The following is a 23,506-nucleotide window of genomic DNA, read 5'->3' as shown; positions in this document are numbered from 1 at the left end:
GATCTAGATCTATGCACAAAAAAACACTATACAATGAATTTGTTCTGATAAAGAAAACAGGCTGTTTGTTTCATTATATTTGGCCCTTATATAATTTTCTTTGTGTAATTTATTTCAGATTTCATATTTTATTGTGAGAAGGGGTGTGCACTCTGAAGATGAACGTCTCTGATGGGCTTTCCAGCACACCCATCTCAAACCTGTTTAGAAATGCTACAAGCAGGAATCCTTGGGCAGGATATACAGACCCTATGTACATTCCAGGTTATGCAATCAATTTCATTGTGGGTTTACCTATCAATTCCTACGTCTTATGGCTTATTTTGATGAGAAAAGGAAGTGCGGTTGTGTCTGAGTTTTTCGGCCTCAATCTGACTGTTAACGAGATGTTCATCTGCATACGCTGTTTATTCTACGTTCTTAGTTTTGTCTGTTTAGAATTTACACCATTAGTAGTTTTTATGGGGGAGTATTTATCTGCGCCCATCCTCTGTTTCTCTGTTTGATCTGTGTGGAGCGTTACATGGCGGTGGTCCATCCTGTCACTTTCCTGAAGTACAAGCCCCTGAGATACAGGCTGGCATGTTCTGCTGCTGCATGGATGGGAGTTCTTGGCTATTGTATAATCTGTATGTTCATTCCCTTAAATGTCAATAACATCTTTATTTGTACTGTCCTGCCACTTTGGTCAGTTTTCCTCATTATTAAACTATTCTGCTGTTTATCTGTAGTCAGGGCACTGAAGCATCCAGGTCCAGGTCAGAAAGGGAAGGAGAGAGACGAGGCTAATCAGGCAAAGAGAAAAGCAGTTAGCATAATTCTGATAATCACAGTGACCACTGTTATTCAATACTGTCCTGTACTTGTAGCAGGGTTTATTTACAGTGCTATTCTAGAGAGCGTCTTTAACATACTCTGGTGTATTTGTTGCTCCATATCTTTGTTAACTGGTTATGTTCATGCTTTTCTTTACATCTGCAGAGCTGGATGCTTAACAATCTTGCAGCAATAATGTGCACACATCTTTTAGTGAGTGTTCACTCACACTTATACACACACATAGAGAAAAAGAGCAAGAAAGCATAAGCATCAGCAAAAAAAGAAACAAAATGAAACATTTTACACCTGTATACTGTACATTCTATGTGTCGTAACAAAAAAAAACTGAGAAATGATAAATCAAAAAAATATATTTTCTAATATTTTTTGACAAAAATAGTCAAGGTGTGAATGAACCACATGAAATGTCATGAAATGAGGCTACTAACCCTGGTGAAAAAAAATATATACTTACTTAATATATAAAATATATACTATACTTAAAACATATTGAGAAGTTTCTAAGTATGCTGTAAATATGCTAATAGATTTATGCAATTACTTAAAATATATTAAAAGTACATTAATATTATGCTTTCATCAAATGTTTGAAAGTGAAATTCGATCATACTTTTTAAAAAGTACAATATAGTGTATTTTAAATAGACTTTCAGTTTAATGTAATTCAGTATACTTCTAAAATACTTATTTCCAAATATACTTTTGTACATTTTTAGCAAAGTTTGTTAAAAACAACTGTTACGGTAGTTTACTTAAATGTATCATGTAACTTTTTAGAAAGTAAATTAAATTACTACATCAGTAAATATAAATATATAAAATTTGAGTTTCATATTGAAGGAATCAAATCATCACGTTTGAAATTAAATAATTATTTTTAATCAAAAATTAATAAAAACTTACTTTGAAATGTATGATATAGCACACTTTCGTCTGTCACAGCATCACAGTCTGTCACAGTTTCAACAATGAAACATTCTGATCCTAAAATAAAATAAAAGATGAATGTATATACTACATATTTCATATATTACGTAGAAAAGTAGTCTTAAATATCACTTACATTTGTAACTCATTAATAAATAGTGACGTGTTTTACACTTTACAATAAGGCTCCTGTTTACTGGTTATAAGTGTTTGTAACTCATTAATAAATAGTGACGTGTTTTACACTTTACAATAAGGCTCCTGTTTACTGGTTATAAGTGTTTGTAACTCATTAATAAATAGTGACGTGTTTTACACTTTACAATAAGGCTCCTGTTTACTGGTTATAAGTGTTTGTAACTCAATAATAAATAGTGACGTGTTTTACACTTTACAATAAGGCTCCTGTTTACTGGTTATAAGTGTTTGTAACTCAATAATAAATAGTGACGTGTTTTACACTTTACAATAAGGCTCCCTTTTAGTGGTTATATGTGTTTGTAACTCATTAACAAATACTCATCTACAATTTGAAAATCTTGATCGGCAAAAGCAAAATGGAAAACTACATGCTGGGAGCTGCAGTAATTACTTGCAGTGAAATTGCCTGCAGCAAACCAGTAAAGGAAGGTTACATCTGGAATGCTGTCCTAAAGAAGATGCCACTCAACCTTAAGGAACAGCACTTTCATGTTCTTTGAACATTAGCGCCTGGCAACATTATATCAATATCTGTGACAACCCCAAGGATGATTTCAGATAGTATGCTGAAAATGTCAAGGTAAGGGGTAATTATTGCTTAGCCCTTAGATGTCAATTGTATTATTTCATATGATAATATACACCACATTATTATAAATGACTAAAAGAGTTAGTGGTGGAATGATTAAACTTGGGAGTTAAATGGTTAAACTGATGTTGACTGATGGAGGATATGGAGATGGAGAAGCAAGTTGAGTTAGATGGAGAAGACAAAGTAAGTGAGTATCTGAAAAGATCTGAAATTTAACAATATAGATGGCTGTGGGTTCACTATTTGGCAAACAACAGGTCATTGTTGCCCTTTCTACGTATGTGTTATAACTGATTATTAATGGTTTTTAAGGCATTTACAACCTAATTAGTAACCATTAATAAACTAATTGTAAACCATTTATAAACCCTTTATAAAGGTAGTCTTATTATAAAGTGGTACCTAAAAGTTTAATGTTTAAGAATATAAATAATGTTGGTTTTGTATGTTTGACAATAATCAGAAAATCTATTTGTTCATATAGAACAAACTGTCAATTATTGCAAAGTAGACACGATTCATTCTTTTGAAGTCTTCTGAATTAAAAACAACCTGGAAATCGCGCGAGTGCAGGTCATTTTCAATTGCATAGCATTTTAAATCTTGAATGACACTGAGGCTTACATTACATCCGAGGCTTGTCATAACCGGCGCGAGATTAAAACGCCTAGACTTTCCTGTATTCAGAGGTTTCCAAATTAAATTCATGTTCTCCTGAAAAAATGGGCTGCATTCTGTATTTCTGTAATTGACGTAGGCATTAAAAACAGAGCAGTGTCTTCTGAAGCTAAACCATTCTATATGGTTCAAAGTAAAACGAGCTGAGGCATCATCGTATCTATCCGTTTTTCCGACGTACATAGCAACGCTATATATATCCTTAAGAAAAACATATCCGAAGTAAGTTCCATCTGACAAACGCCAGACTTGATCCTTGAGCGCTCCTTGAGCGATTGGTTCAGGAATGCTCTCCATTGTTCGGTACCTTTTTAGATTCTCGTCATCGTGCTCTTCTTCTACAGATCCTCCCATATGGTCTAACGCGTAGGATTTCTGGCTTTCATCCAGACGGTCCGGGTTCGAATCCCGGTATGGGAAGCTTTGGTTTTCAGCAACCTCAGAAACACAAGCCATTGCTCCGTTCTCTCGGTCCTTCACACATCTCGCTAACTCTTAAATACACATTTCACTCGCAGGCTTGCTGTGATTGCTCCATAGGAATAACAACCTTATTGGTCAATACTTTTGGCGGGAATTTTTGTTTGACCAATCAGGACAATCTGAATAATGATGGGGGCGGGGCTGGGCGGGACGGGAAGAGGTGGGGATGGGGCAGGAAGGGCGGAGGGATGGGCGGGGCGGTGTGTCACCATGGTTTAAATTACCTCATATCCAAAACATGAATGACGAATGGCAGGGGTAATTACACGCCACCAGTTAATAATTACCGGAGACTCGTGGTCATTGATATCAGAAAAATAATTAAGAGAGTTCAAGGGTCAGGAGATCTGAGGGGTCAATGGTAATTACAGATGATTGAAAACATAATTACTAACTGACAGCATCATAGGGTGATCTGAGGGGTCAAATGTCACATTCCAGAAAAGGAGGCACGGGGTGTGGGAGGGGTCAAAGGGCACATGGCAAAGGTCAAAGGTAATTACAGATGAATGAAAACATAATTACTAACAGATGTCATCATAGGGTGATCTGAGGGGTCAAAGGTCACATTCCAGAAATAAAAGGCACGTGGTGTGGGGGAGGGGTCAAAAAAGGCACCTAGCAAAGGTCAAAGGTCACCTGTCAAAAAGTTTGATGGATTGTGCCTCTTATTATCTCTCTATTAACATTTAGATTTGTCATTTTTTTATTTTTTGAATTAGCGGACTTATGGCAAGCACGTATAGTGCTGCACTAAGAGGACAACCCTGTACGACACCTCACAGGATCTGAAATGCATCAGTAAGTGAACCGTTTACATTGACATGGATTTTTGACAATTTATACAGACATTTTATCATAGACATAAAAGTATCAGGAAAACCATATTTCATTAAAACTGCAAAAATATAATCTCTAGAGATCGCATCGAAAGCTTTTTTTTTTTGGTCAAGGCCTACTATATAAAAAAAAAATCTTTATTATATATTATTTCTCTTAGAGTATTTAAGTTATCCTGTAATGCCAGACAGATAGGATTGACGCTCGCCGAGTAAAAGGTCAAGACTGGTTTATTTACAGAGTAGTAAACAGAATAACACAGCCAGAGAACAGGTTGAACAACACTCACACTGGAAGCAGGAATCGTAGTATAGGAAACAGTCCAAGATCCACGAAGGCCCGACGGAAGCGAGGACCTGAAGCGGGGATAGCCTGGACAGGAGCCCTAGTCCTGGGACGAACCCTGGTCCTGGGACGACCCCTCCTGGAGCCACGGCCGGAGCTGAGAGACCGATTTTTGTTGCTTTCAGGGAGCCGGAAATCCCTGGTAGATAGCCAAACGCGATCCCCTGGGGAGTAGAGTGGAGCCTCACGACGATGGCGATCAGCCTGCTGTTTGTGTTCTAACACAGCTTTTATACGTCTGTGAGTCTCCTCCCACACTTCCTCGCTACGGCGCATCCACTAATCTACAGCAGGGACATCAGAAGGTTCAGCTGACCATGGCATGAGCGGAGGTTGATAACCTAGGACACACTGAAAGGGTGTTAACTTAGTGGAAGAGCTAATCAGAGAGTTTTGAGCCAATTCAAATTTATATTATGAAATTATGAACATGCAATTATGAAAATTGCTAGAACAATATATACGTAAGAATTCCCTAGTTCCTGGTTCATTCTTTAACACTGACCATTACTTTGAGGATGATAACAGCTAGACAAGCTGACATAGATACCCAACCTACTCATAAACGCTCACCAGACCTGAGATTTGAATTGAGGACTGCAGTCAGACACTATATCGTCAGGGATACCAAAAATACGAAATACATGATTAAACAGGCTCTCAGCAGATTCAAATGAAGTGGGTAATTTAGCGAAGGGAATGAATCTAACACCACGTGAGAAACTATCAACGACCGTCATAATGACTGTTACAGATCTTCCTGATTCCATGGCTAATACAAAGTCTACTGCCAAACAGGACCAAGGTCGAGCTGGAACTGGTAACGGTATTAATTTACCGGCAGGTAGAGTACGTGGAATTTTACATTGAGCACAAATGGTCCTAGATGATACAAACTCATGGATGTCTGAACGCATGGTTTCCCACCAAAAACGACCCTCCAATAATTGATAGGTGTGAGTCTCACCCGGATGTCCAGAAGATGGGGAAGTGTGAGCCCATGTGATTAATTTATCCCTACACTGATTTGGTACATAAGTTTTGTCAGGTGGGCATTGTGCGGGAGGAGGTGTAAGGGTGACCCAACGTCTGTATTTGCCCGGACATGTCCGTATTTCACGTCCTGTCCCAGGCGTCCCGGGTTTTTTAAAAAAAAGTGATGAAATGTCCTGGTTTTTAAATTACCTTCATTGGACCATTACATGTGCACTAGGGCTCTGCGCACGGCGCAGCGTGTGACATAATCCCTGAGCAGTGAGAACGCACCGCAACCCCCCCATCCCCCCCCCCGTCAACAATCAAAGTTCAGAATAACTGTTAGAGCGCAAACACCTCGCTCCACTATACATCGCCAACAAATCCCCCCCCTGTCAACAATCTTAGTACAGTATCACTTTTAGAGCACACACACCTCTTTCCATAATCCATCTCCAGCACCCCTTGCACCCCCAAACCCACCCCCCCCACCCCCACCCCTCCCTGTTCCCATGTGTCCTGGTTTACACACATGAAAATATGGTCACCCTAGGAGGTGTAGTTTGATTAGCTTGATTAATCTCTTCCGAAATCTTGGAGTCAAAATGACCTCTGGTTTTAGAATAGTGGTGGGTTCTGAGATAACTGAACTATTTTCCTCGAAGATACGCGAGAGTGCATCTGCTTTAGTGTTACGGAACCCTGGTCGGTAAGTAACAGTAAAATTAAAAAATCAAGGACCATCGAGCCTGACGTGAGTTCATGCATTTCATGGATTTCAAAAATTCAAAATTTTTGTGATCAGTGATGACTACAAAGGGGTGCAAAGCACCCTCCAACCAATGCCCCCATTCCTCTAAGGCTAATTTAATGGCTAAGAGTTTGCGGTCTCCGATACCATAATTCTGTTCAGCTGGAGAAAGTTTATGAGAAAAATAGGCCACCGGATGCGTTTTACTGGGTGAGCCTAATCTTTGAGAGAGTGCAGCCCCCACTCCCACACTGGAGGAGTCAACCTCTACAATGAATGGTTCTTCAGGACCAGGGTGTTTTAACAGAGGGGCAGAAGTGAACTTTCCCTTAAGGGTAGCAAAAGCATCTCGCTTTTGACAGGAACGGTGGTGTGGGAAATGGTTCCCTGTCCAATTGGTTTCCCATCCACAGCAGACAGTTTGACAGGGTTATCTAGGGGTTCTATTGGGATCTGGAGTTGTCTGGCCAGCTGGTGGTTTATGAAGTTACCCTCGGCAACGGAGTCAATTAGCGCTGGAAACACAAAAGGAGAAGCAGACTGGCAGAGCAGAACAATAGATATGAAAATAGATTTGGAAATCATGGAGAGGATTCCACACGCTTTCCCGAGTATTCAGCAGGTGGCTCGTATGGACCGTATGCCATGGAAACCATGGGAGAACCCACCGTAGGACAAGCCAGGAGTGTTATTGTTTTTATTCAGTACTCGGGGAGGTCGAATCTGACATTTCCACCGCAATATAAACACAGACCAGCCTGTATGCGTCGTTGCCGCTCTTCTCTCGATAGCCGGGTAGCGTCGATTTGCATGGGTTTTTCGAAAACAGGAGAAGTGGTTGCTGGACGAGGAGAGGTGGAGAAGCGGGGGGTAAGTCCAGAAGCGCGGGGAGTAAATCCAGAAGCGCGAGGGTTAACCAGGTGTGTAGCTGTTACAGTATTTCTTCGACCCACAAACGAATTCCGTTTTAATTGAAAGCTGGCTCATTCCATCCGCTACACGCTGCTAACGTACGGAAATCCAGCACGTAATCCGCTACAGAGCGATTCCCCTGGTGTAAACGGACCAATAACTCCCCCTGAGACTGTCCTTGATGAGGATGATTGAAAACGTGCTGAAATTCGCCCAAAAACTGTTCATACGTGTTTTTTTTTATTTATTTAATTGTTTAATTGGAAGAAACTTCTGTTTGTGAAATTTGATCTCCCAAGGAATCACAGTTTTCAATATTTGGAAATTGAATATCTAAGAAATTATTTATTATTATAGGATCAATATCCAATTTAGTATACTTTTTAGTATACGTTTCTTTACACAAACTTTTAATTACTTCCTTTAAATTGTCAGGTTTTGTGATTGGGTATAGTTTCTTTCTCTCGTCGTCTTTTCTTAATGAGTGATACGGATTTGCGGACTAATCGTCACGTGTTTCCCGCTAGACCATCCAGAATGTCTGCACCCGTGTTGTCAACATCGAGTAGTGAATACGAAGACTTTCCGACAATAATACCTGAAAACGTGCGTTAAAAAGTGTTTAAAACAATGTTATATGCATCTTACTATACAACAGACAGACTTAATTCTATTAATTTGTTCTATATAATATATACTTTGATCAATATTTAATATTTTAGTATTCATTTTTCAGAAACTATTACACTGTTCACCTTCATTAACCTTTATATGAGCTATTATTGTTAAATGATCTGATTCTATTAAAAGTTTAGTTATAAATGACAACACAGTGACTTTTCTGAAGTATCAAACCTAGTATAGTCAATTTTATTAGGATACAAAACTCTAAATTAATCATTTAATTTATTCTCACTCATCACTGATCTTCCCCTTTTCTTTTTTTTTTTGAAAAAAAGTAAAAAGTTCCATTGCTGCAAAAATGATACACAAATACAATAGAGACTTAAATACCCATCACCACATATCATATATACCCCTTTTTTATATTATTTTATAATTTTTTATTTATTATTATATATATATATATATATATATATATATATATATATATATATATATATATATATATATATATATACAGTTGTGGTCAAAAGTTTACATACACTTGTAAAAAAACATAATGTTATGGCTGTCTTGAGTTTTCAATAAGTTCTACAACTCTTATTTTTCTGTGATAGAGTGATCGGAACACATACATGTTTGTCACAAAAAACAGTCATAAAATTTGGTTCTTTCATAAATTTATTATGGGTCTGCTGAAAATGTCACCAAATCTGCTGGGTCAAAAATATACATACAGCAACATTAGTATTTGGTTACATGTCCCTTGGCCATTTTCACGGCAACTAGGCGCTTTTGGTAGCCATCCACAAGCTCCTGGCAAGCTTCAGGTCGAATGTTTGACCACTCTTCTTGACAGAATTGGTGCAGTTCAGCTAAATGTGATGGTTTTCTTGCATGAACCCGTTTCTTTAGCACTGTCCACATGTTCTCAATGGGGTTTAAGTCAGGACTTTGGGAAGGCCATTCTAAAACCTTAATTCTAGCCTGGTTTAGCCATTCCTTTACCACTTTTGATGTGTGTTTTGGGTCATTGTCTTGTTGGAACACCCAACTGCGCCCAAGACCCAACCTTGGCTGATGGTTTTAAGTTTTCCTGCAGAATTTGGAGGTAATCCTCCTTCTTCATTATCCCATTTACTTTCTGCAAAGAACCAGTTCCACTGACAGCAAAACATCCCCAGAGCATAATACTACCACCACCATGCTTGACAGTAGGCATGGTGTTCCTGGGATTAAAGGCCTCACCTTTTCTCCTCCAAACATATTGCTGGGTGTTGTGGCCAAACAGCTCAATTTTTGTTTCGTCTGACCAGAGAACTTTCCTCCAGAAGGTTTTATCTTTGTCCATGTGATCAGCAGCAAACTTCAGCCGAGTCTTAAGGTGCCTTTTCTGGAGCAAGGGCTTCTTTCTTGCACGGCAGCCTCTCAGTCCATGGCGATGTAAAACACGCTTGACTGTGGAGACTGACACCTGTGTTCCATCAGCTTCCAAATCCTTGCAGACCTGCTTCTTGGTGATTCTTGGTTGACTCTTGACCATCCTGACCAATCTCCTCTCGGCAGCATGTGATAGCTTGCGTTTTCTTCCTGATCGTGGCAGTGACACAACTGTTCCATGCACTTTATACTTGCGTATAATTGTCTGCACAGTTGCTCTTGGGACCTGTAGCTGCTTTGAAATGGCTCCAAGTGACTTCCCTGACTTGTTCAAGTCAATAATTCGCTTTTTCAGATCCACACTGAGTTCCTTTGACTTTCCCATTGTAGCTTTTGTAGCTGAGTCTAATCACTGGGTCAAATGAGCCCTATTTAAATGGGCTCATGAGAAGTCAACAGCTGTAGTCAATCAGAATCACTTACAAGAAGTGAAGAGGCCATGACATGAAGCTAATTTGATTGACACAACTCGCTACATCACCAAAATTGACAAATTTTGTTGCTGTATGTATATTTTTGACCCAGCAGATTTGGTGACATTTTCAGCAGACCCATAATAAATTTATGAAAGAACCAAATTTTATGACTGTTTTTTGTGACAAACATGTATGTGTTCCGATCACTCTATCACAGAAAAATAAGAGTTGTAGAACTTATTGAAAACTCAAGACAGCCATAACATTATGTTTTTTTACAAGTGTATGTAAACTTTTGACCACAACTGTATATATATATTATTATTTTTATTTTTTTTTAGGGTTAAAGAGATGGAGAATCCCATAATGTGTTTTTATATTAATAATTTTTATATTAAATTTAAGGTTTTAGTTTGTTTTAAAGTTTTATAATATTTAAAAAAAACATTTTATTTGGTACAAACAAGTGGTCAATAGTCATTCTGGTTCTAGTTTTCCATAGCTGATGTTTGGTTACACATATAATAAACCAATAAAAATCACAAAACTCATCAGAAACACCATCATCAAATATGCCATAGGCAACAGAATTGACATAACATTTAGTCCAATGTTTTGTAGCATTGTCCAGACTTGTTTAGAACGGTAGCATTCAATTAAAAAATGATCAAGAGTCTCTTCCTGTGTGCAGTTAGGCATTGGACACTGTACAGTTTTGACATAACAACTCCAATGAACAACAGCTCTAACAGGCAGTCGTCTGACTGCAACCAACCAAGAAACATCTCTCATTTTTTCAGAGAGGTTAGGACTTAAAATATTTTTTATACAGAGTTTATTTTCATCAGTGGAAAGAAGTTTAAAGCTGATTTCGCTCCCATAAATTTTATCACACAGTAAATTATAAATCTTTTTATTAGTCATTTACCCAGTCAATATTACACATTTCATAACGGTTTATAAAATCACTATACATAAGTTTATAATAAGGAATTTTACTTCTAGCTTTACCTTTTATTTTTTGTTTCCAATTTGTGATGTTACCTACCCAATCTATTTGTCTATTAATACCATTTGCTATAATTTTAATTGCTGCAATTCTGTTTTTTTAGTGACAAATCAATCAGTCAATAGCTCCTAAACCACCTATTTTTTATTTTTAGAAATAAATTCCTGTTTTGTAACTTCTCTGTTAATATTCCATAAATATTTTACACATAATTTATTAAATATTTTAACCCAGTGGTCTGTAGGAGGAAAAACACATGATTAAAACATAACTTTTGCTAAAATATATGTTTTTATTATATTTGTCTTTGCTTTGTAACTTAATTTAGTGTAAGTCCACAGTCCTTCAGTAATGACTCCCTCTTTTTATTATTATTATTATTATTATTATTATTATTATTATTTACACAATCACCGTTTTCAAAATAAACACCTAAAATTTGTATTTGATCTTTTTCTGGAACGTCAATGTGAAACTTCTTTCCATGATCTCCGATCCACACACACTCTGATTTAGACATATTAAGTTTGGCACCTGATGCTTTTTTATAATTTTTTTTAAATGATTCATGATAATATTAAAATCTTCTTTAGTTTCAACAATAACAGAGTTATAATACGCATAATACGCACATTTTTAAAACTTGAAATAAGTATGACCTAGAGACATCAAAGGCCTTTTTTTGATCAAAAGCCACAATATAAAAACTTTGTCCTCTTTCGTATATGATCTGTCTAAGGGAACAAATGTTGTCCCATATAAGCCTGCCCTTCACAGCACACGTTTGTTCTTTCACTATTATAATATCTAAAACATCACTCAGTCTATTCATTAACACTTTAGCATATATTTTATAATCTAGGTTCATCATTGTGAGATGTCTATAGTTATTCATATCAGAATTGTCTGCTTTTTTATACAGCAAAGATAAAACCCCACCATATAACCCTTCTAAATACCTTCATTAAAAACCTGTCAAAATTCCAATTAATTCCTTGCTGTAAAGTTGGTAAAATTCAGACTGGAGACAGTCTTTACCCGGAGATTTCTTTGTGTTTAGTTGTTTAATAGCATTTTCTACCTCACTTTCGATTATATCATTTCCTAAAAAAATCATAGTGCTCAGAGTATCTATCATTGAGAAAATCCAGCATGTCATTTTCATTAATATTAATATCAGAGTACATTTCTTCACATAGGTTCCTTATAGTATTTTAAATTAGAATAACATCACTATTTTTTATTTCATTTATACCCAAATTTCTTTTTTTTGTGAAGAATTTTAGCAATGTGAGATGGGTTTAAAATCACATCTGAATCAATTCTAAGTTGGTTTTGTAAATTAGATAGAGTGTCATTATTAAAATGATCAAGTTTCCTTTTTATTTCTAGGGCCTCCATTATATCAATATATTTTAATTGTTTTATTGATCTATATCTATTAATACATTCTTTATAATCCTCATTTTTTAAATTCATTAATTTATATACTTTTATATTTTAGAAGATTTTTAATATGCATTTTAAATAGTTCCCAGGATTCAAGATTGTTCATGAGAATTTCTTTTAAAGAGAAAATTCTATTAATTTCATCTTTTACCTCACTATCTATATTGTCACATTTTAATATTTGTGTATTTTATTTCCAATAACTTTTATCATCTATATTTTAATGAATATTTACTATTACTATTAGATGATCAGAATCTAATATTAGTTTATTTATATATGATTTAATATTGAATTTATCATTAACATAAATACGCTCTATTCTAGATTTATATATTTTATCAAATCTTGTATATTCGCAACCCTGGGGATATAAGACTCTATACGTATCATACATTTTATAATTATACATAATATCTTTTAAAATTACTCCTTGTCTTCCAATACTACATTTTTAACTGGGCATTTATCTTTAATATCAGTCACAGTATTAAAATCACTGCATTTAATTGTATAAAAACCAACACATAATAACATTTTAACCTTATTCTGTTGTGTGTATATATATTAATTAATCTCACTTTTTTATTATAAATAAAGAAATCTATATACATAATGTGACCTGGAACAGGTTCTCTATATTTAATTATATTGAACTTATCTGTATAGAAAAAAATCCCTATACCATCAGCAGAGCTCTGACCTACTGATAAAAAGCTTTTTTTCTATTGTCCAACAATCCTTTACATTATTCATATCATTTGGAAATCATAGAGAGGATTCCACGCGCTTTCCCGAGTATTCAGCAGGTGGCTTGTATGGCAAATAATGTCTAGCTTTTGTTGTAATAATATATTAAGCTTTGAAATCCTATTTTTACTAGACTGAATTCCTCTTAGGTTGCAAGAAGCCACCGTAAGAGAAGATGAACCCATAATTAAAAATAGATTCACATTATTACACATACAAACTAAATATCACAATTAGATTAAACGTCCTCTTTTTCATAGCTAGCGATGGATAAGGAAATAAAAATCATTTCTTTCTTACTTTGCTTTTTAAAAGGGGAACTTTATTGATAATCAGAACACAATACAATTATTCATTTACAACAGAGAACATATTCAAATACAAGCAACATTAAATTTTTTTTTTTTTTTTTTTTTTTTTTTTTTTTTTTTTTTACATGTAATACATTTTTATAGAACATACATTACCTTTTCCATCTTAAAGAGTTAAAATTGTCCATGGGTATTTTTTATTTGTTTTCTGATCTATAGTCTTCAGTCTTTTAAGTTCACATTTGATCTGTTTAAAAACAATACTGGCTGGTATCTGCGACTGGTTAATAGTCATTTTGCATCTCGTTTTCCATAGTTTGCAGTTAACAATACATACTATGTGCCAATAAAGTTCTTTTATGTTTTGTTGCAGTGAGTCGGGGAACATACCGTATAGGATGGTGTTATAGTCCATGCTCAGTTGGAGTCCACAATCCTTGAGTAACGCCCACGTGTCTTTTGCTCGTTTACAGTCAAGGAGCAAATGTTCGACTGTTTCATCCTCCTTGCAGTCCGACACGGGACACTCTTTTGTAGTGACGTAGCAACTCCACCTGACCACTGCTCGCACGGCCAACCTACCAACACTTATTAACCACATTGTATCCCGCATGTTTTCCGAGATGTTTTTACTGTGAAGTCTTTGGATTAGAGCCTCACTCTCTGGGGGGGATAGGCGCTTGTGTTGTACCATTCCCCCATAAATATATTCACTTAAAATTTTATAAATGTCTTTACTATTAAAATTTATCCAATCAATGTTGAGTTTTCCATATTTTGTAGTAAAATCACTATATAAAAGTTGGTATGCATCATAGGATTTTCTTGCCTTACCTTTTTTTTTTGCTCCAGAGCTTTCCGTCTCCGAGCCACACCGCTCTCCTATCCAGAGCCTGGGCAATATTCCTGCAAAATGTAATCTTTAATTTTAGTCCAACATCCAAAGCGCCTAAACCCCCCAGAGACTTGGGTTTAAAGAGCAGCTCTCTTTTTGTGACTTCACGGGTGGTGTCCCAGATAAAACGCACACACAGTTTATTGATCCTCTGGATGCACTTATCTGTGGGTGGAAAAATGGTTGCGAGAAACAGTAATTTGGACAGAACAAAGGTATTTATGACTCCAATCTTTGATTTAAAATTACTTATGTTCCACTGTTCCAGTTCATTTTTAACTTCTGCTTCTTTTAAATTCCAGTTATATTCTGGGCAAATCTCTTTTGTGATAAACAAGCCAATCACTTTTATTTTTTCTTTAATTGAAGTGTTTAGGGGAGGAGGATCATTCCTCCCTAACCACACTGCCTCGGTCTTGTCCAGATTAATTCTCGCACCCGACACCAATTCATACATTTTAAAGTGTTGATTTACAACGTTTAGTTCATGTTGGTTCTTCACAAATACAGTGACATCGTCTGCGTATGATGTAAGTTTTAAAACCAGTCTTTCATTTACCCTTATGCCTTTTTTTTTTTATCATGCTTAATTCGATTTAAAAGAGGACTTATTGCAATAACATAGAGCATGGCGCTTAATGGGCAGCCTTGCTTAACCCCCCTATGGATTTCAAACTCGTCGGTTAAAATTCCATTTATATTAACTCTAGCTTTGGATGATTTATATAAGATCTGTATAATTTCTATGAATTGGTTAGGGAACCCATAATGTTCCATCGCCTTCCATAAATTTCTTACTTTGCCTGGCACCATCTTCTTCTCCGCCTCTGCCGAGGAGTCCCTTTTTCTTTTGGTTTCATTTGAGATGTAAGTCACAGTCTCGTTCATTTTGATGTCTTTCCTGTAAAGTCCTCCTCAGTCGCGCTCTCATACGACTCCTCCTCTCCGCTGACAGATGATTCACTCACTTCAGTTGAAGACTCTGAAGATCCCTGTGAACTCGTCTCTCTGCTCTCCTGGATGTTCTCTCTGCTCCCATGGATGTTCTCTCTGCTCTCCTGGATGTTCTGGTCAGGATCAGCTTGGTTTTGAGAGCTGATTTGTTGGTCATCGCTGCGTAGAACAGAATCCTTTGCTCCATCCGTTTCCACCTTTTGATTTGTTTTGGGTTGGTCTTTTTCTTTAACTGGTTCAGGTTGTCTCATTTACAGCTGCTTTAGCTTTATTGCTATATGACTGAGGACAGCTGAAAAAGCTATGGCCAATGCTGCCACATAGACTGCATTCAGCAGTGTTAGAGCAGTCAGCAGACTTGTGGCCCAAATGTCCACATTTCCAGCATTTGACGGTGTTACACTCCTTGGCTTGATGCTCAGTGGATTTACAGATGAAGCATGATGAAACCTGTCCCTGGTATGATATTTTACCATTATATGGTCCCAAAGTCACAGCAGTTGGAATGACAAGGGGATTTCCTCGTGAATCAGACTTAATTTTAACCTTATACTTTCTCACACTGTACCAAATACCCAGATTATCGACTGGTTTGAATACAGGCTTTAGTACGTCACAGTATCTAGAAAGGTAAAGTTCCACGTCTTCATCACTGATTCTGCCAGTCCAGAATTTAACAATAACATCCTTAATGTCAAAGTTAAAGGGAGAGAAATACCTGAAGTCCTTCCACTTCTCGTTGTTAGAGGGAATAGAATCCACGAAAGTGCGCAGAGCACGTTCACTGTTGAAACAGATCTCAAATTCAGTCCGGTTAGGACGAGCAATAAAAGAGAAAATGTCCTGCGGTGTCAGCCAGTGAGAGTCCAGGATCATATCTCCAACACGGTTGCGATCCGGAGGTTCATCTGGACCCACGTACTTCAGTTTAGTCCAATATCTCATGAATCTCTACTTAAACGCTGAGCTGGACGCCATTTTAAGCTCAGGCCTGATTCCTGCCGCCACCACGGTCTCGCACAGCACCTTTAAGCTACCCGTATATAATTTATATGGGCTGAAAGCTTAGTCTCGTCTGATCAAATATGTGTCGCCCGACTCTGTTGGCCAATCAGGTGGCGAGTTCTGCAGGCAGAGAGGTGAGGTGGGGGCTTGTTGCTCTTCTTTAGGAATAGAATATACAAAAACACCTTCTTTACTTCAAAATAAGTTATAAAATAAATAGTTTCTATTCTCATAAAGTTTCCAGTCCTTTGGAGAAAAAAAATACTATTCCAGGTTTAAATCTCTATAATATCTAACCAGTTAAAGAGAGCAGTTTATGATTTTACATAGTGATTCTAAACACTTTAAAGCAAAATATAGAGCTGCAAAACCACTTCATCCTAAAAAATAAAAAAAATAAAATAGAAAATCTGAAAAGCCCCTGAAAATGTTTTCAACACTTCAACAAAAGTGTTTTCAATCATTTTGTAAATGCTTCATAATTCATAAAAATATATATTTTTTACCTTTTAAATCTTTATTTTATTTAAATTTGAATGAAGGATGTTTAAGTGAAGGGTGTTCTGGTAACTTAGCAACATATACTTGAACTTATATGCAATAATAAGGCATTGTAAGAGCTAGCTGCCGTTTCATTTATTCAAATTCCTCCTCCATGAAAAAACTGGGCCGCATTTGGCCATGAAACTCCCGGGCTGAAAAAGGGGCCCACTCCGGCCCTGGTAACCAAGATCATCCCTCTTCTGTACATTTTTTTCATACTTCCTGCTTCTGTGCCGTTCAGAGGCTTCTCTGATTAGCTCTGCTATCTTTCATACTTTTCTTTATTTTCAGACATTTTCGAGCTACAGGGTCTGAGCTCATTATTCAGATTAGCACTAGCTCTACCATATTTTGTTTATTTTTTTTTCTAGTTTTTTTTGGACATTTTATAGTAGAACCATAGTCACTGTAGAGTAGTAAAGAAGAAATCTACAAGATGCCTCCTTGTGTGGGTTCAGAGCACCTGTGCTGCCAAAACTGCTACAATCTTCTACAAAGAATGACTGTTTTGGAAACACATTTTCGGTCCATGTTATCAGAGTTTAAGGACTGGCATTTTTGCGCTGTTCGTGGACCATGGGAGTGTGGAAGTGTTGCCAGCGGATAACGGGCAGGGATTTTAACGGAGCAGCGAGCAGTGGAGATGAATAGAACTGGACCAGCAGATCATGTGGACATCCCTAATGTGAGTACAGCTGAAAGATATGGGCAAAACCAGCAAATGGGTTCGCATCGAGGCTAAACCCAAACGGCATGCCACATACAGCTCTGTAGTGTCCTCCACTCCTGCTAACATAGCACATCTGGCTAATGCTAAAGCTATTGCTCGGAGATCAGAGCACAGAGCCAGAGGAAATCAGTTCCAGTCACTTAGTTTGCAAAACAAATTTGAGCCACTGCAAGACCTCAATGACTTTCCTAATACCAGCCAGTATGATACAGAAAGAACCAGAAGATTCAGCCATTCAAAACACCCCAGGAGAGCCACAGGGCTCCAGGCTGTGGCCACAGCAGATAGCCTTGTTTTGGGGGATGACTCTGTTCATGGCATGAACAATATTCAGAAACTCATCGTTCGATGTGAGCCAAACATCACAGTTTCTGATCTGAATGAGAAGCTTCCAACACTACTGGCTGAATACAGAACAGTGAAACGGATTATTGGTCATGTTGGAAAGAATGATATAAGGAAAGAGGAGTTTGAGGTGTTAAAAAGGGTCTTTTAATGATCTTTTTACCACACTGCGCAAGTTCAACATCCAGACATTCATCAGTGGTCCTCTACCTGCAAGGGGCTGCAATATGTTCTCTAGGCTGTTGGCATTATCAGATGGGAGCCATGTTCTGCTGTATCAGCTGCCGGAAACACTGCAAATGCATGAACACTCCACACCATCCTCCATCTCCACCTCATAATCATCCTCCATCTCCACCCTGTTACAGCCCTGCTGGGTTCCAGTCCATGTTTTGTTTTGTTTCTGATTCCAGTTCGTGTTTTTGTTGTTTCCTTAGTAGGGTGGAGCTGGAACCAGGTGTGGCTGATTTGGAGTGAGGTTACCTGGAGGTAATAAAAGCTGTCTTCAGTGTCCTGAGGCCCCCTGTCTTTTTGCACCTCGTTTGGTCTTTTTTTTTGTTTGTTTGTTTTTTTTTTTATAAAAAATTAATGATGGCTATTATTATTATTATTATTATCATTATTATTATTATTATTATATATATTGTGGCGTGAAGGTCCCGCAAGGAGGAGGTTCGCTGTCTCCCAGAGACAGATCCGGAGCTCCAGCTCCTGCAGCACCGGACAGCGCCCGGAAGCACATGGCCAGGATCAACAAAGCTCCCGCTCCTTCAGCACCAAGGACAGCGCACTGATCACCTGCTTGCTGGAGGAGCAGACGAGGCACGGCTGGCAGCCACTAATCAGGACGCTGCCAGAGAGTGGAGCTGCCCTTTAAAAGCCTCAGTATTACTGAGGCTGGGTTGAGTATGGTTTGGCTTGTCCCCAGCTCCACACTAACACTTTTTTCTGTCTCTCCTCGACCTAGAAGGCTGACTCTGGACCCGTTGCACAATGGGATCCCCGTCCTAAAACTCCAGTCATTGGATGGACTAACCTCTCCTGGATTGGGAAGGGATATTGGCCCCTCTAGCCTGGTGGCTCCTACAGCCTCGGTCATCTGAACCAGGGACTTTACTTTTCTCAGTTTTTCTTTTTTTCCTTTTATTAATAAACGCCCTACGGGGAGCTTTTTGTTGAACCTGCCTCTGACTCCTGCTTCAACTGGGTCCTCCTAGCTAGGTTGCTCACAATATATATATATATATATATATATATATATATATATATATATATATATATATATATATATATATATATATTTATTTATTTTTTTTTTTCTTTTTGATACTCTAGTGACCAGATTGCATTGGTCAATTGGTCTCAGGGGCATTTTGGTTTGGGAGAGCCACATGATATATATTCATTTATATATTTTTGTTTGGTGAGTGCAAGATAACAGGGAAGCTGGGATTTGGCCTCTTGGTTTTCTTCCCTGTGGTGGTGGGTTGACATGGTCTACATCTAGCCTCCATAGGTGTAGTAGGGTCCTGCTGGTTCCAACAAGATGGTGAGAAACACTTTTTACTGGATCTACCCTGTGTTAGGTTGAAGTTATTTTTTTATTTTAGTTTGTTATTTTAGTTTGTTGTTTTTGGTGTGTCGGACGCGGGGAGACTGTTTTGCAGTCGAGTTGCATGTGGACGCACTGAAGACTAGGGAAGAGCGTTAGTTAGGTGGCACGTTTATTAGTTTAGAAGCAGGGAAGGTCCATTTCTTAGTGTGTTTCTTTTTGTAAACCAGTTTTCTACAGTTGTGTTTGTAATTAATTATGCTTTAGAGGTTTAAGTTCGTATAATTTGCCTATATTGGGGATATGGATGCCTTTGAAGAATTTTGTTGCTGCTCCTTCTGGTGAGTTGTTTAATTGTTTTACTAAAGAACAGTTATGGAAGGTGGTAGAGCATTACAATATTGACTTAGCCATTGGGAAGGGTGTTAAGAAACAACAGTTGAAACAATCTGTGAGGGATGGGCTGGTACAGTTAAGTGTATTGGAGAAACCTGACCCAGTCACTGTGCAATCTGGGGGTGGTAGTTCATTTCAGGCAGATAATTCAAACTCTGGCCTAACATTTGAGCAACAGAAAGAGTTATTGGAGTTGCAGTCTAGAGAGCGGGAACTAGACAAAAAGCTAGAATTGAAAAAGATTAAAGCTCGGAAACGGGAAAATTGGAACTGGAGAGAGTGAGGGTCTTAAGGGAAGTAGAAGAGGTGAAGCTGGAACAGGAAACTGTTGTCTAAAGGTGGGGCTGAGGATGGAGGTTGGGATGATTCTGTGCGCACCTTACTTTTGCAAAGTGTGTTTTTGGGCAGGGCACAGGAAGCTTTTATTGCTTTGTCAGGAGAAGATAGGAAGGTGTATAGTTGGGTAAAGGAGGCTGTGTTAAAAGCCTATGAGTTGGTTCCCGAGGCGTGTAGACAATGTTTCAGAAATTGGAGGAAGTCAGAGAGGCAGACTCATGTGGACGTTGTAAGGGAGTTAACCACCCACTTTAATCGTTGGTGTATGTCAGCAGGTGCGAAAACATTTGAGGACTTGTGTGACCTGGAGGTGTTGGAGCAGTTTAAGAATATAGTTCCTGATCGAATCTCTGTTTGTATAACTGAGAGTAAGGTTAAAACTGCATCAGATGCTGCCATTTTGGCTGATGAATTTGTTTTGTCACATATGGGAAATTTTGGTGAACCCTATAGGAGAGAAGGTGCTTTTAGGGAGTTCTTTTCTCCTTTTGGTAATGGAAATAAGGGCATTACTCCTAGGGTAGATCAGACTGTACATGGAAGGGACTCTGATTCAACTTGTAACTATTGTTTGCTAAGTGCGGACCACGCCTTATAGAAGTAGAAAAGGAGGAAGAAAAAGGGGAGGGAACTCTGGGAAATTTGGGCTGGAGTTCTGAACTGCGTGCTGAAGAAGCGTGCAGTTATATCCCCCCCTTTTTTATTTAATGAGAAGTGGAAGAGTAGAAAAAGGGGGTTGTAGGGGAGGAGGTGGGTTGCGAAGTTTTCGTCACGAGAGGTAGTTAGTTAGGGGAGGTATTTATAGTAAGGTTGATTGATACGGGGTGGAGTTAGAACGTAGAGTTCGGGCGTGGTCCTTCTCCCAAACTTTTGTTATTACATAACATCATTTTGCTAAGTGCGGACCACGCCTTATAGAAGTAGAAAAGGAGGAAGAAAAAGGGGAGGGAACTCTGGGAAATTTGGGCTGGAGTTCTGAACTGCGTGCTGAAGAAGCGTGCAGTTATATCCCCAAAATATGGAGCTTATAATGAAGCTAGTTTGAGATGAGCCTGTCTCAAATCGTCTGGTTTGGAACGGATGTATAAGTGGTACGCCTGAGAAGACCACCGTCCTAGAAGCTTGATGACGTGCTCGGGGATTCCCTGTCTGGAGGCGTTGGATGCTGCACCGATGCGGAATGAGTGGGCGGAGAATTGGTCTGGTGAGTAACCGTTGACTGAAAGGATGCGGCGGAAATGTGTGTGGAACCAGTGCCTTGTGATAATACTACCAGATTCCGTAGTGAACAGAGGATCTGAAGGTGATGCTTGTTGAGAGAGCCGGAGATTTAGGTGGTGGACGAGTGGTTCGTACGGGCTGAGGGGTGAGTCAAGTTTAAACAGATGGAGGATCGTGGTTTTGCCAAGTTGGTCAGTTTTGCTTCGCTTGATTTTAAAGGTGAGAGTATCCGAGTCCAGGATGCTGAGATCTGATATTAAGGGGTTTGAAAAGGAGTTGTGGGAGATTTTAAGTGAAGTGAATTCTGAGCATCTGAGGAATCCGAAGTATGCCAGGAGAAATAGCGATTGGAGCGTGGAGGATGTTGTCGGAGGGTAAAAGCCTGATCGGAGGGTTTGAATGCAACAATGGAGGATTTCTGGTGAGATGGGAGCTCGTTCGTGTGAGGATGGAGTTTCTGATTTTTGGATTCCTTTGAGGAGGAGGGAAATTTGAGGGTGATTAGAGGAAGGGTGTGGTAAGCCAGTGATTAGTTTAGTGAAAAAATTGATAGCTGCCAGATGGACTCTGAGTGATGAGGAACGGGCTGAATGTTGAGTGTGAATGAAAGTAATATAAGCTGCTATAATGGATGGATGATGAGAAGGGAAAGATATATTATGTGTGGAGTGGAAATTTTGTATGCTTTCCAGCTTGACCAGTAAGTAGAGAGTGTCTGTGGGGAAACGGCTGAAAGGATGGTTTGTTGTGCTTGGAGGATTAGTTCGTTCAGACGGGGGTTAGGTGTAGTGTAGTTAGTGAAAATGGAGGTACCGGCGTTGGGTTGCAGTCTGCATGCGGAGCCAAGGATCTGAATTTCTGGAATTGAAAGCGAGAAAGAGAGTCAGCAATAGAGTTGGATAAACCTGGGATGTGGACAGCTTTAATTATGAACTGATGCTTAATGGAGTGCCAAGTGAGGCAACGGATAAAAGGCATTATTTCCAGCGATTTTGATCGACTTTTGTTGATGATGTGGACCGTGGCGAGATTGTCTGAATGGAGTAAAATTGATTTTCCTGACCATTCATGTCCCCAAAGGAGGGCAGCGACGACTATAGGATAAATCTCCCAGAGCGCAGAAGAATCGCGCAGGTGCGCAGCGGAGCGGACGAATTGCTTCGGCCAGGCGGAGGCGAACCAGCGTCCGCCGTAATAGCCGCCGAAACCAGAGGAAGGTGCAGCATCAGTGAACAGCTGAACATCAGAAGGGCTGGAAGCTGCGTCGTTATAGAAAAAGGAGATCCCGTTCCCGTGCAGTATTCGTCGAGCGTGACGAAATGGTGGAGGGATCGGACAGAAGAAGACAAGCGAAGGAGATGGGAGATGAAAGAACGACCCTGAGGTATGATTTGGGTAGCGTAATTAAAGTGGCCGAGCAGGGAAAGAAGCTGCTGCTTAGTACGGGTGGGAAAACTGAGAAAGTCGGAGATGAAAGAAGTGACGCGATTAAGCTTTTCCTGAGGAAGAGAACCTTGGAAGGAAGCGGAGTCGAGAATGATCCCGAGGAACTCCAGGGACGTGGCGGGACCCACGGTCTTCTCCTTCGAAATCGGGACTCCGAGACGAGTGAAAGTGCTGGTCACGGCGTCGAGGCCCCGCGAGGGGGGCGAGGAAGGTGAGTCAACGACGAGAAAATCATCCGGGAGGTGGAGCACGAACGGGAGCCTGTGTTTATTCAGCAAGATCCAGCACAGCGCCTCAGCGAAGGAATCAAAAAGCTTTGGGCTGCTTTTGCACCCAAAAGCAAGGCGAACGGAAAAGTAAAACTGATCGTCCCAGCGGACTCCAAAAAGGTGCCAAGAGTCAGGATGGAGGGGTAGGATTTTAAAAGCTGAGATGATGTCTGCCTTCGACAGCCAGGCACCTCTGCGGGCCAACTTGATGGCTTCGATGGCACAATCCACGGTCGCGTAACGGAGAGAAAATTCAGAACTAGGGATGAGG

At 39.0% G+C, this 23,506-nt stretch overlaps 1 long non-coding RNA gene and 1 other non-coding gene across 2 annotated transcripts; one reads left to right on the top strand and one right to left on the bottom strand.

The window, feature by feature from the left end:
* Window positions 1–20: 20 nt before the first annotated feature.
* LOC125780636 (uncharacterized) lies at window positions 21–4,057 on the bottom strand. Its single transcript, XR_007423888.1, has 3 exons — window positions 3,546–4,057; window positions 1,744–1,824; window positions 21–785 (listed from the first exon to the last, which is right to left on the bottom strand). It is a non-coding gene; the product is annotated as an uncharacterized LOC125780636 (long non-coding RNA).
* On the top strand, window positions 3,587–3,658 carry trnae-uuc (transfer RNA glutamic acid (anticodon UUC)). The gene has a single exon. It is a non-coding gene; the product is annotated as a tRNA-Glu (tRNA).
* Window positions 4,058–23,506: the final 19,449 nt, after the last annotated feature.

Source organism: Astyanax mexicanus, chromosome 13 (assembly GCF_023375975.1).
Source record: "Astyanax mexicanus isolate ESR-SI-001 chromosome 13, AstMex3_surface, whole genome shotgun sequence".
Lineage (NCBI taxonomy): Eukaryota > Metazoa > Chordata > Actinopteri > Characiformes > Acestrorhamphidae > Astyanax > Astyanax mexicanus.
Note: the sequence above shows the minus strand (reverse complement) of the source record. Positions and strands in the feature narration are given on the sequence as shown.